Here is a 15,764-nt window from a genome sequence, read left to right as displayed (position 1 = left end):
CTCACACTAACATGCACACAAAGTCAGCTTGAGCTGAGTGAGTTCAAGTTTTAAGTAAATAACATCAGTAGTAATTGTTAAGATAGTCAAACCAAAAGTTTTAAAAAGTAAAAGGGTACATCCATCAAATCCTCATTACCGAGAACTAAACATCCTCATACATACATATACAAAATGTATATGTAAACATCATTTCAATTACATCTCTATATATATCACAGTATATATATATATATAACATCCACGTATAACATCAGGGTCGAGCAAACGTACAACCCAAACACGTAACATCAGTGCATGCAAACACAAAGTAGGCATACACAACATCAGTAGTCGAAACGACTACAACATCGCCAGATATAGGCCAAACAATAATGTATACACACACACACACACACACACACACACATATATATATATATATATATATATATTTAACATCCCAAGGCCTACCATATGCTAGCAAGACTATATAAATCGTCTAAAACATTTAATCCAGTAGGAAAACACTTAGGTGTGAATGCTAGCCCAAAAGTTAAAAGAGTAAAAAGGGGCATCATGAACTCACCTGAAATCAATCGAACACCTGCAACAAGCTAGAAATCCCTAAGTGCACAATCACAAGCAAGGGCCTGTAAATTATACACAACACGTTACTAAACTAGACCGTAAGAACACTCTTGCCTAATGGGCCACCCAAGGCCCAACACCTGGCCCAAGGCCCAACAACTTGGCCCAATGCCCAACAACTTACCCAAGGCCCAAGGATAGTCAAATCGGGTCGAATACGCGTGTAATAAACCTTAAAACCATTTGTTAATCGAATCAGCCCCGAATGGACCAAATTCCATTTTAAATCTTTTCATTCATCAAGATTATGTCACCCGAGTTGATAGGGTTGACGGTTCCTTTTTACAACTCTCAATTTAATGTTTAAACGAAAATTCGTGCACCGCCGACTCGATTGATGAAGCACTAACCACAACAGCCCCGAGCATCAAAAAAATAATTTTTCCACAACCCTTAAACCCCCCTAGGGCTGTACAAACTGATTCGGTCGGTCACCCGATCAATTAACGCATCAAACTCAACAATTTGCAATTCTATACCCGATAAACCCTAGTTTTCGAACTAAAATCGATTGACCGACCTAAACACCTCCATTGGCCATGAAATTATAATATGATGTACATGTCATACCTAGTGGGATGTTGATGCAAAAACCTCACTCGAAACAGCCCCGGAAAAGCTCAATTGGGCAGCCACCAGGTTAGCCTACAACACGACGTTTTTAGATCAATACGCGCAATATAAGGATCAATTAACGTGTAAAAGACTTGGGAAATCGTAGTACATACCTTGAATTGGAGTTCTAAGGCTTAGAATTGGCTGCAAAAAGAAAATCGTGGGTCTTGGGGCTGCTCTATTCTGCCGATCGCAACATTGTAAGGGCTAGGGTTAGGTTTTTTTGCTATAACATAAGATGTTACACTCTAGTCCCTCTAGATTGGAGTGTAGGCAAAATGGAAGGAATAGTTAGGTTCTTCAATGTACCGGGATAACGTAAAGGCTTCCGAGAAACGTCGGTTAAGTCCCGAGAGTTATACATACTCTACAAGCTTTAGTTCTTGAAACCGGAATTAACGGGTGTTACAAGTCCACCCCCCTTAGAATGGGATTCGTCCTCGAATCCCGATGCGACAGGAACAACTGCGGACAATGCTTCATCATTTCGTCTTCGGACTCCCAAGTGGCCTCAGAACCCCTACGGTGTTTCCACTGCACCTTCACCTGACGGTCAAGAATAGCAATCGGTTGTTCAACGTAGTTCAGCTTACTATCGAGTTCAATATCATCGAGAGGCACATGGGCCTCTTCATCCGCTAAGCATTTCCTCAGATGGAACACGTGAAAAGTAGGATGAATCCCTGCGAGCTCCTCGGGCAATTCCAGCCTATATGCTACCTCACCGACTCTGGCCAATACACGAAACGGGCCAATAAACCTCTGGCTGAGCTTCCCCTTCTTACGAAAATGAATAATGCCCTTCCAGGGAGAAACTTTTAACAAAACCCGATCCCCGGCCTCAAACACAATAGGCCTTTGCCTTTTATCTGCATAAGACTTTTGACGATCCTGCGCGGCCTTCATAAATGCTTTAATCTTGTCGAGCTTCTCAGTCGTAGCCTCGAACACCTCTAAACTACCCAACTGCTTCTGACCAATGGAACCCCAACAGACTGGAGTCCTGCACCTCCTACCATACAACATCTCAAACGGTGGCATCCCAATTGTGGTGTGATAACTGTTATTATACGAGAACTCTACCAACGGTAAGTGACGGTCCCAACTACCACCAAAATCAATAACACAAGCCAGCAACATATCCTCGAGAGTCTGAATGGTCCTCTCGGACTGACCATCCGTCTGCGGGTGATAAGCAGTACTGATGAGGAGTTTGGTGCCCATCTCCTCGTGAAACCTTTTCCAAAACCTGGAGGTGAAACGCGTATCCCTATCCGAAACAATAGATACCGGAACCCCGTGCCTAGAGACGATCTCACGAATAAACACATCGGCCAGCTGCTCAGAATTAAAAGTCTCTCGAATCGGCAAGAAGTGAGCGCTCTTGGTCAGTCTATCCATGATTACCCAAATGGTGTCGTAATTACCCCTAGGAGTACGAGGCAGTTTAGTCACGAAATCCATAGTAAGATGCTCCCATTTCCATTCAGGTATTTCCAACGGCTGAAGTTTCCCAAACGGTTTCTGATGCTCGGCCTTAACTTGTAGACATGTCAAACACTTACTTACATACTGAGCCACCTCAAACTTCATCGCAGGCCACCAATAATTCTTTTTCAAGTCTTGGTACATCTTGGTCGCGCCCGGATGAATGGAATAGCGCGACTTGTGCGCCTCATCTAAAATTTTACTTCTGAACCATAAACGCCCATCTTTATACTTCAACCCATCACCGACGTCTTCCAACAACTTTTCCTGACCCCAGATACGCTCTGACATAATCCATTCCACCTGCAACGCTTCATTCTGGACGTTGGCTATTTGTTTCAAAATGTCGGGTTTGAGAATAAGCTGGTAGGATTTCACACGAATAGGTTTTGGTCTCTCCTTTCGGCTTAACGTGTCGGCCACCACGTTAGCCTTACCCGGATGGTACATGATCTCCAGGTCGTAGTCCTTAATCAATTCCAACCATCGACGGTGTCGCATATTCAGTTCCTTTTGCTCGAAGAAATACTTTAAGCTCTTATGATCAGTGTAAAGAGTGCAAGGAACACCGTACAGATAATGTCTCCACAACTTAAGCGCAAACACCACCACCGCCAGCTCCAAATCGTGGGTAGGATAATTCACCTCATGAGGCTTCAACTGTCGTGAGGCATAAGCGATGACTCGACCTCGCTGCATCAAAAAAAACCCAAGCCCCTGATAAGAGGCATCAGAATACACCACCAAATCATCGGTGCCATCAGGTAAAGCTAAGATCGGGGCATGCGTCAATCTGTTCTTCAACTCGAGAAAAGCCTCCTCCTGTTCCGTACCCTAAACGAACTTAACACTCTTCTTAGTCAGCTTGGTCAGAGAAGAAGCAATTTTCAAAAAATCGGGAATAAAGCGGCGGTAATACACCGCCAAACCAAGGAAACTACGGATTTCGGTTGGAGACTTAGGAGACTCCCATTCATTCACGGCTTCCACCTTTTTAGGGTCAACCAGAATACCACTTGGGTTAATAACATGGGCCAAGAATTGAACCTCACGTAACCAGAAGGAACACTTAGAAAATATCGCAAACAATTTGTTCTTTCGCAGAGCCTCCAACACTTCCTTAAGATGACCGGCATGATCGGATTCACTTTTAGAGTACACAAGAATGTCATCGATGAACACAATAACCGAGCGATCTAGCATCGGTTTACACACCTGGTTCATAAGATCCATGAAAGCAGCTGGTGCGTTGGTCAAACCGAAAGACATCACCAGAAATTCGTAATGTCCATAACGAGTGCGGAAGGCAGTCTTAGGAATATCTTCCTCCCGAATCTTCAGCTGATGATACCCGGACCTAAGGTTGATCTTCGAGAACCAACTAGCTCCTTGGAGCTGATCAAATAAATCGTCGATCCTTGGGAGACGGTACCGATTTTTGACAGTGAGCTTGTTTAATTCATGATAGTCAATGCACATCCGCATGCTACCGTCCTTCTTTTTAACGAACAGGACTGGGGCACCCCAAGGTGAGATGCTCGGTCGAATAAATCCCTTATCGAGCAAGTCTTCCAACTGAGCTATAAGCTCCTTCATTTCATTCGGCGCTAGGCGGTAGGGAGCTCGGGCAACGGGCTTGGCGCCCGGTACAAGGTCTATCTGGAACTCGACCTCGCGATCCGGCGGCGCATCTGACAAATCATCTGGAAATACATCCGGGAAATCCCGAACATTAGGAACATCACCGACGGTAGCCACCTCGGTATTTACGTTTATGGCATACGCCAGATACGCCCCGCACCCCCGCTGCATCAACTTTCCCGCCTTAAGCATGGATATAATTTGTATCGTCGCAACATTCCGATCACCGAAGACCGTAATTCGAGTCCCATCCGGGGCCCTTAGACGAACTAGTTTCTGACCACAAATGATCTGAGCATCAACATTCGCAAGCCAATCCATCCCGAGCACCACATCAAAACAACCAAGCGGCATCAAATACAATCGCACCGGAAACCTATAACCAGACAACTCGATGGAACAACCCTGAATGGCCCTAGACATGGACACGGATTTTCCTACGGCGACCTCAACCTCATACCCATCGACAACGCGCTCGGGTGATTTATTCAACAAGGAACAGAAAGCGGTAGACACAAAACTCCTACTGGCGCCCGAATCAAATAAAACTGAAGCCTGTAACTCATCAAGTAGGAAAGTACCTGGGACGATATTATACTACTGCTTAGCTACGCGGTCAACACATATGATTTCAAGGAACAAGAAGTTATAACGGTGGAATGAAAGCTAAATAAGGAAAAAGGTACCTGAAACGACATCCGCATCCTCTTTCGCTTCCTTTTTGGAGATGTTGAAGGCCCTCGCCCTGGCCTTCGGCTTCTCATCCGTCTTCCCCCTCAAGGAAGTACCCTGCCCGGACCCCCCCCCCCCCCTCCTTTCTGGAAGGACAGTTTGATGCCAAGTGACCCGAACCCTTAAAGCGGAAACAGGTCAATGTCGGACACTCAAAATGAGGGTGTCCTACCTTATCACAACGAAAACAAGTGCCAGACCCAATCCTACATACCCCCTTGTGCGGTTTCCCCCACTTCTTGCAATTACTGAACTCCGCACCCGTTTTGAACTCAGAAGTCTCAGTCTTTGCCCTTTTCTCAGACGGATTAAATTTGCTTCCCCCGGGCCGCTTACCGTACGAATTTGAGTTCCATGTCTTCCTATTCTCGGGCGGCGGTAGCTTCTCCCTCTGATCATACAGCGTATCTGCTAGAGTGACCACCGAGTGAAAAGAGTTCATGTCGGTAGTCAACACACCCCTACGAATATCCACCGGAAGCCCCTTCACGTACTTCTTAATCCTCTTGGTTTCGGGAGTAACCAAGTCGGGACATAAATGAGCCATCTTGTTAAACTTGGTGGTATACTCCCGATGCGACATAGTACCAGCCTCCAAGCTCAAGAATTCCTGCTCTATCTTATCCAATTCATGTGGAGGACTAAACTGATCGAGAACCAATTTCTTCAACTCATCCCATGTCATCCTCTTAATCGAACGATCACCCATAGCTTGCGCCAAGTTATCCCACCAACATAGTGCCTCGGAACGAAACGAGGCAGTAGCATAAGTCACCATATCATCCCCCCTTGCACTTACTAACCCTCAGAACAGACTCCATCTCTCTCACCCACTGATGTGCTGCCAATGCATCTTTAGTGCCATCGAAAGAAGGGGGGTCGCACTTCTTAAAGTCACCATACGAGCAACCCCGAGTAGATACACTAATATTCCGCACCTCATATTAATCCCCACTCGGCACATATACTTCTTCTTCCTCTTCTACATGCGCCTCCTTACTCTTCCTTCCCTTATCCGAACCCTTACCAACCAGTGACTCCTCCACGGCCCTGACGGCCTCAGCAACGATCTCGGGAATGGCGCTATGGAGCACCTGGTAAACCTTATCCGCGATAGCCGCGCGCATAGCAGGATCTAAGGCGGGGTTATCCCCCTCCTCATGAATCGGGGTGTCCTGCTGGGAAGTAGGAATCTCACTCTCGGCTTCGGCACGTGGCTTACGACCACGACCGTGACCACGAATACTCGAACCACCCCTCTTAGCTGCTCGAGTATTTACCATGACTTATCCTTACAAAGACAGAATTTTGACACGGTCAAGTACAAGTGGTAATTAGAACATGTAAGGTAAGGGTAAACTGCTAATGACGTTGATCAAGTGTAATTAGTCGTTTACTTTACCCACCCGTCCTAACCACCCCCTGCCCCTAACCTCGTTAGCCTTCCATCTAACACTTAAACAGTTAATCACATACCGGGAACTTTTTAATCTAAAGGAATGACTATTTAATTAAAAGTTACCTCTTGGCGTGCAGCTACTCGCGGTGGGCATACTGGTCTCTTTTCTTACAGTTCGAGTCCAAGCATTCTGGGATGCTCGGATCCCTCGAACCAAGGCTCTGATACCAAATTGTAAGGCCCCGAACCCTGGGAACCCCAAAGTTGGTATTCATTCAAAACACTAGTAAAATCATTAAAATAAGCAATTCAGAGTGTAATTCAGCAGAAAACATAAATAATAAAATAAGTTCCCAAAACCCGGGAATTTTTCCCAAAATCAACATAGTTATCTTTAAATAAAAAATTTTAATAATAAATGTTTAATAGTAAAACTTCAGTTCCCGTATTCCCTTCACCGTCCAAATAGCTTCGTGCACGTCCAAGCGATAAGGCATCCTCTTCCTAACCTGAAACTCACACTAATATGCACACTAACATGCACACGTAAAGGCTTCCGAGATACGTCGGTTAAGTCCCCAGAGTTATACATAATTTACACTCGCTAAATCATTAAACCGGAAGTTTGACGGGTGTTACAAGTCCACCCCCCCTTACAATGGGATTCGTCCCCGAATCCCGAGGCGACAGGAACAATTGCGGATACAGTCTCATCATCTCATCTTCGGATTCCCAAGTAGCCTCGGAACTCCTACGGTGCCTCCACTGCACCTTCACCTGTCTAACCACCTTATTCCTCAAACGCCTCTCCTTACGGTCAAGAATAGCAATCGGTTGTTCAACGTAGTTCAACTTACTGTCGAGCTCAATTTCATAAAGAGGCACATGGGCCTCATCATTCGCTAAGCATTTCCTCAGGTGGGACACATGGAAGGTAGGATGAATCCCCGCGAGCTCATCAGGCAGTTCCAGCCTATACGCTACCTCACCAACACGGGACCCTATACGAAACGGACCAATTAACCTCGGACTAAGCTTCCCCCTCTTACGAAAACGAATAATGCCCTTCCAGGGAGAAACTTTTAACATAACCCGATCCCCAGCCTCGAACACAATGGGCCTTCGCCTTTTGTCCGCGTAGGGCCCGAACATCGGGAACCCCACAGTTGGTATTCATTCAAAACACTAGTAAAATCATTAAAATAAGCAATTCAGAGTATAATTCAGCGGAAAACATAAATAATAAAATAAGTTCCCAAAACCCGGGAATTTTGCACAAAATCAACATAGTTATCTTTAAATAAAAACTTTTAATAATAAATGTTTAATAGTAAAACTTTAGTTCCCGTATGCCCTTCACCGTCCAAGTAGCTTCGTGCACGTCCAAGCGATAAAGCATCCTCTTCCTAACCTGAAACTCACACTAATATGCACACAAAGTCAGCTTGAGCTGAGTGAGTTCAAGTTTTAAGTAAATAACATCAGTAGTAATAGTTAAGATAGTCAAACCAAAAGTTTTAAAAAGTAAAAGGGTACATCCATCAAATCCTCATTACCGAGAACTAAACATCCTCATACATACATATACAAAATGTATATGTAAACATCCTTTCAATTACATCTCTATATATATCACAGTATATATATATAACATCCACGTATAACATCAGGGTCGAGCAAACGTACAACCCAAACACGTAACATCAGTGCATGCAAACACAAAGTAGGCATACACAACATCAGTAGTCGAAACGACTACAACATCGCCAGATATAGGCCAAACAATAATGTATATATACACACATATATATATATATATATATATATATATATATATTTAACATCCCAAGGCCTACCATATGCTAGCAAGCCTATATAAATCGTTTAAAACATTTAATCCAGTAGGAAAACACTTAGGTGTGCATGCTAGCCCAAAAGTTAAAAGAGTAAAAAGGGGAATCATGAACTTACCTGAAATCAATCGAACACCTGCAACGAGCTAGGAATCCCTAAATGCACAATCACAAGCAAGGGCCTGTAAATTATACACAACACGTTACTAAACTTGACCGTAAGAACACTCTTGCCTAATGGGCCGCCCAAGGCCCAACACTTGGCCCAAGGCCAACAACTTAGCCCAAGGCCCAAAAACTTGACCCAAGGCCCAATACTTGGCCCAAGGCCCAACAACTTGGCCCAAGGCCCAAGGATAGTCAAATCGGGTCGAATGCGCGTGTAATAAACCTTAAAACCATTTGTTAAACGAATCAGCCCCGAATAGACCAAATTCCATTTTAAATCTTTTCATTCATCAAGATTATGTCACCCGAGTTGATAGGGTTGACGGTTCCTTTTTACAACTCTTACTTTAACGTTTAAACGAAAATTCGCGCACCGCCGACTCGATTGACGAAGCACTAACCACAACAGCCTGAGCATCAAAAAAATAATTTTTCCACAGCCCTTAAACCCCCCTAGGGCTGTACAAACTGATTCGGTCGGTAACCCGATCAATTAACGCATCAAACTCAACAATTTGCAATTCTATACCTGATAAACCCTAGTTTTTGAACTAAATCGATTGACCGACCTAAACACCTCCATTGGCCATGAAATTATAATATGATGTACGTGTCATACCTAGTGTGATGTTGATGCAAAAACCTCACTCGAAACAGCCCCGGAAAAGCTCAATTGGGCAGCCACCCGGTTAGCTTACAACACGACGTTTTTCGATCAATACGCGCAATATAAGGATCAATTAACGTGTAAAAGACTTGGGGAATCGTAGTACATACCTTGAATTGGAGTTCTAAGGCTTAGAATTGGCTGCAAAAAGAAAATCGTGGGTCTTGGGGCTGCTCTATTCTGCCGCTCGCAACATTGTAAGGGCTAGGGTTAGGTTTTTTGTTATAACATAAGATGTTACACTCTAGTCCCTCTAGATTGGAGTGTAAGGCAAAATGGCAGGAATAGTTAGGTTCTTTAATGTACCGGGATGACGTAAAGACTTCCGAGAAACGTTGGTTAAGTCCCGAGAGTTATACATACTGTACAAGCTTTAGTTCTTGAAACCGGAATTAACGGGTGTTACAGTCTGCATAGGACTTTTGACAATCCTGAGCGGCCTTCATAAACGCCTTAATCTTATCGAGCTTCTAAGTCGTGGCTTCAACTACCTCCCAACTACCCAACTGTTTCTGTCCAATTGAACCCTAGTAGACTGGAGTCCTACACCTCCTACCATACAGCATCTCAAAACGGTGGCATCCTAATTGTGGCGTGATAACTGTTATTATACGAGAACTCTACCAACGGTAAGTGACTGTCCCAACTACCACCAAATTCGATAACACAAGCTCGCAACATATCCTCGAGAGTCTGAATGGTCCTCTCCGACTGACCATCCGTCTGCGGGTGATAAGCTGTACTGATGAGGAGTTTGGTGCCCATCTCCACGTGAAACCTTTTCCAAAACATGGAGGTGAAACGCATATCCCTATCCGAAACAATAGATACCGGAACCCCGTGCCTAGAGACGATCTCACGAATAAACACATCGGCAGCTGCTCAGAATTAAAAGTCTCTCGAATCGGCAAGTAGTGAGCGCTCTTGGTCAGTCTATCCACGATTACCCAAATGGTGTCATTATTACCCCTAGGAGTACGAGGCAGTTTAGTCAGGAAATCCATGGTAAGATGCTCCCATTTCCATTCAGGTATTTCCAACGGCTGAAGTTTCCCAAACGGTTTCTGATGCTCGGCCTTAACTTGCAGGCATGTCAAACACTTACTTACATACTGAGCCACCTCAAACTTCATCGCAGTCCACCAATAATTCTTTTTCAAGTCTTGGTACATCTTGGTCGCGTCCAGATGAATGGAATAGCGCGACTTGTGCGCCTCATCTAAAATTTTACCTCTGAAATCTCCATACCTCGGTACCCATAAACGCCCATCCTTATACTTCACCCCATCACCGACGTCTTCCAACAACTTTTCCTGACCCCACATACGCTCTGACATAATCCATTCCACCTGCAATGCTTCATTCTAGACGTTGGCTATTTGTTTCAAAATGTCGGGTTTGAGAATAAGCTGGTAGGATTTCACACGAATAGGTTTTGGTCTCTCCTTCCGGCTTAACGCGTCGGCCACCATGTTAGCCTTACCCGGATGGTACATGATCTCCAGATCGTAGTCCTTAATTAACTCCAACCATCGACGCTGTCTCATATTCAGTTCCTTTTGCTCGAAGAAATACTTTAAGTTCTTATGATCGGTATAAATAACGCAAGGAACACCGTACAAATAATGCCTCCACAACTTAAGCGCAAACACAACCGCCGCCAGCTCTAAATCGTGTGTAGGATAATTCGCCTCATGAGGCTTCAACTGCCGTGAAGCATAAGCGATGACTCGGCCTCGCTGCATCAAAACGCAACCAAGCCCCTGACAAGAGGCATCAGAATACACCACCAAATCATCGGTGCCATAGGGTAGATCTAAAATCGGGGCATGCGGCCTGTTCTTCAACTCGAGAAAAGCCTCCTCCTGCTCAGTACCCCAAACGAACTTAACACTCTTCTTAGTCAACCTGGTCAGTGAAGAAACAATTTTCGAAAAATCAGGGATTAAGCGGCGGTAATACCCCGCCAAACTCAGAAAGCTACGGATTTCAGATGGAGAAATAGGAGACTCCCATTCATTCATGGCTTCAATCTTTGCAGGGTCAACCAGAATACCGCTCGGGTTAATAACATGACCCAAGAATTGAACCTCAGGCAACCAGAAGGAACACTTAGAAAATTTTGCATACAGTTTGTTCTTCCGCAGAGCCTCCAACACTTCCCTGAGATGACCGGCGTGATCGGATTCACTTTTAGAGTACACAAGAATGTCTTCGATGAACACAATAACCGAACGATCGAGTATCGGCCTACACACCTGGTTCATAAGATCCATGAACGCAGTCGGTGCGTTGGTCAAACCGAAAGACATCACAAGAAATTCATAATGCCCATAACGAGTGCGGAAGGCAGTCTTAAGAATATCTTCCTCCCGAATCTTCAACTGATGATACCCGGACCTTAGGTCGATCTTCGAGAACCAACTAGCTCCTTGGAGCTGATCAAATAAATCGTCGATCCTTGGAAGAGGGTACCAATTTTTAACAGTGAGCTTGTTTAATTCACGATAGTCAATGCACATCCGCATGCTACCGTCCTTCTTTTTAACAAACAGGACCGGGGCACCCCAAGGTGAGATGCTCGGTCGAATAAATCCCTTATCGAGCAAGTCTTCCAATGGAGCCATAAGCTCCTTCATTTCATTCGGCGCTAGGCGGTAGGGAGCTCGGGCAACGGGTTTGGCGCCTGGTACAAGGTCTATCTGGAACTCGACCTCGCGATCCGGCGACACATCTGACAAATCATCTGGAAATACATCCGGGAAATCCCGAACAATAGGAACATCACCGACGGTAGCCACCTCGGTATTTACGTTTATGGCATACGCCAGATACGCCCTGCACCCCCGCTGCATCAACTTTCCCGCCTTAAGCATGGATATAATATGTGGCGTCGCAACATTCCGATCACCGAACACCGTAATTTGAGTCCCAACCGAGGCCCTTAGATGAACGAGTTTCTGACCACAAATGATCTGCGCATCCACATTCGCGAGCCAATCCATCCCGAGCACCACATCGAAATAGCCAATCGGCATCAAATACAACCGCACCGGAAATCTATACCCGGACAACTCGATGGAACAACCCTGAATAGCCCTAGACACGGACACGGATTTTCCTACGGCGACCTCAACCTCAAACACATCGACTACGCGCTCGGGTGATTTATTCAACGAGGAATAGAAAGCGGTAGACACAAAACTTCTACTGGCGCCCGAATCAAATAAAACTGACGCCTGTAATTCATCGAGTAGAAAAGTACCTAGGACGATATTATACTACTGCTTAGCTACCCGGTCAACACATACGATTTTAAAGGAACAAGAAATTATAATGGTGGAATGAAAACTAAATAAGGAAAAGTACCTGAAACGACATCCGCATCATCCTTCGCCTCCTTCTTGGAGATGTTGAAGGCCCTCGTCCTGGCCTTCGGCTTCTCATCCATCTTCGCCCTCGAGGAAGTCCCCTGACCGGACCCCCCCCCCCCGCCTTACTGGAAGGACAGCTTGATGCCAAGTGTCCCGAACACTTACAGCGGAAACAAGTCAATGTCGGACACTCGAAATGAGGGTGTCCAAACTTATCACAACGAAAAGAAGTGCCAGACCCACTCTTACATTCCCCCTGTGCTGTTTCCCGCACTTCCTACAATTAACGAACGTCGCATCCCTCTTAAATTCAGAGGTCTCAGTCTTTACCCTTTTCTCAGATGAATTAAAATTGTTTCTCCCGGGCCGCTTACCGTACGAATTTGAGTTCCATGTCTTCCTAGTTTCGGTCGGCGGTAACTTCTCTCTCTGGTCATACAACGTACCTGCTAAAGTAACCACCGAGTGAAAAAGAGTTCATATCGGTAGTCAACACACCCCTACGTATATCCACCGGAAGCCCCTTCACATACTTCTTAATCCGCTTGGCTTTGGGAGTAACCAAATCGGGACATAAACGAGCCATCTTGTTGAACTTGGTGGTATACTCCCGATGCGACATAGAACCCGCCTCCAAGGTCAAGAATTCATGTTCCATCTTATCCAATTCATGCAGAGGACAAAACTGATCGAGAACCAATTTCTTCAACTCGTCCCACGTCATCCTCCTAACCGAACAATCCCCCATTGTCTGCACCAAGTTATCCCACCAACACAGTGCCTCGGAACGAAACGAGGATATAGCATAAGTCACCATGTCATCCCCCTTGCACTTACTAACCCTTATAATGGCCTTCATCTCTCTTACCCACTGATGAGCTGCCGAAGCATCCTTAGTACCATCGAAGGAAGGAGGGTCACACTTTTTGAAGTCCCCATACGAACAACCCCGAGTAGATACACTAATAGTCCAAACCTCGTCCTCATCCCCACTCGGTACGTACACCTACTCCTCTTCCTCGACCTGCGTCTCTTTACCCTTCTTCCCTTTATCCAAACTTTTACCAACCAATGACTCTTCCATGGCCCTAACGGCCTCTGCAACAATCTCAGGATTGGCGCTATGAAGCACCTGGTAAACCTCGTCGGCGATAGCCGCACGCATAGCAGGGTTTAAGGCGGGGTTATCCCCCTCTTCGCGAATCGGGGCTTCCTGCTGGGAAGTAGGAATCTCATTCTCGACTTCAGCACGTGGCCTACGACCACGACCACGACCACTAGAACCACCTCTCTTAGCTGTTCGAGTATTAACCATGACTTATCCCTACAAAGATAGAATTTTTATAGGATTAAGTACAAGTGGTATTCAGAACATGTAAGGTAAGGGTAAACTGCTAATGACGTTGATCAAGTGTAATTAGTCGTTTACTTTACCCGCCCGTCCTAATCACCCCCGGCCCCTAACCATATTAGTACTCTATCTAACATTTAACAATTAATCACATACAGGGAATCTTAAATGCAAAGGAATGACTAAAAAATTTAAAATTACCTCTTGGCCTGCAGCTACTCGTGGTAGGCATACTGGTCTCTTTTGTTACAGTTCGAGTCCAAGCATTCGGGGATGCTCGGATCCCTCGAACCATGGCTCTTATACCAACTTGTAAGGACCCGAATCCCGGGAACCCCATAGTTGGTATTCATTCTAAATACTTAATGAAATAGTTGAACTTGAAAACCGTTTCTTCCATTAAAACGAACATATCAGAGTGTCAATTTAGCGGAAAACATGAAAAATGAAACAAGTTCCCGAAACCCGGGAATTTTGCCCAAAACCAAATTAAGTATAACTTGTATAAGTCCTTTGAAATAAAATGTTCATAAACAATTCTTCATTCCAGTATGCCCTTCACCGTCCAAGTAACTCCGTGCACGTCCAAGCAATAAGGCATCCTCTTCCTAACCAGAAACTCACACTAACATGCACACAAAGTTAGCTTGAGCTGAGTGAGTTCAAGTTTTAAATAAATATTATCAGTAATGGAAATTATGATAATCATACCAAAAGTTTTTAAACTAAAAATAAAGGAGTACATTCATTAAGTCATCGTTCCGAAGACTAGACATTCTCATACATATGTAAACATCCTTTAAAAACATCCATATATGTATAACAACATATATATATATATATATAACATTCACGTATTACATTCAGGGTCAAGCAAACGTACAACCTAAACACGTAACATTCAGCACATGCAAACACAAAGTAGGCATGCACAACATTCAGTAGTCGAAACGACTACAACATTCGCCAAATAGAGGCCAAACAATAATTTATATATATGTATATATGTTAACATTCCAAGGCCTACCCTATTCTAGCAAGCCTATATATATCGTTTAAAACATTTCATCCAGTAGGAAAACACTTAGGTGTGCATGCTAGCCCAAAAGTTAAAAGAGTAAAAAGGGCATCATGAACTCACCTGAAATCAATCGAACACCTGCAACGAGCTAGGAAATCCCTAAGTGAACAATCACAAGCAAGGGCCTGTAAATTATACACAACACGTTACTAAACTAGACCGTAAGAACACTCTTGCCTAATGGGCCGTTCAAGCCCAACACTTTGGCCCAAGGCCCAACAACTTGGCCTAAGGCCCAACACTTGGCCCAAGGAGCAGCAACTTGGCCCAAGGGTAATCAAATCGAGTCGAATACGCGCGTAATAAACCTTAAAACCATTTGTTAAATGAATCAGCCCCAAATGGACCAAATTCCCATTTTAATCTTTTCATTCATCATGATTATGTCACCCGAGTTGATAGGGTTGACGGTTCCTTTTTACAACTCTCAATTTAACATTTAAACGAAAATTCGCGCACCGCCGACTCGATTGACGAAGCACTAACCAAAACAGCCCCGAGCATCAAAAATTAATTTTTCCACAGCCCTTAAACCCCCCTAGGGCTGTACAAACTGATTCGATCGGTCATCCAATCAATTAACGCATCAAACTAAACAATTGTCAATCCTACACCCGGTAAACCCTAGTTTTCGAACTAAAATCGATTGACCGATCTAAACACCTCCACTGGCCATGAAATTATAATATGATGTACATGTCATACCTAGTGGGATTTTGATGCGAAAACCTAACTCAAAACAGCCCCGGAAAAGCTCAATTGTGC

This window comes from Bidens hawaiensis, unplaced genomic scaffold (assembly GCF_021521415.1).
Source record: "Bidens hawaiensis isolate Kalapana, Puna unplaced genomic scaffold, B.hawaiensis_p1.1 tig00011507_1, whole genome shotgun sequence".
NCBI classification, from domain to species: Eukaryota; Viridiplantae; Streptophyta; class Magnoliopsida; order Asterales; family Asteraceae; genus Bidens; species Bidens hawaiensis.
Note: the sequence above shows the minus strand (reverse complement) of the source record.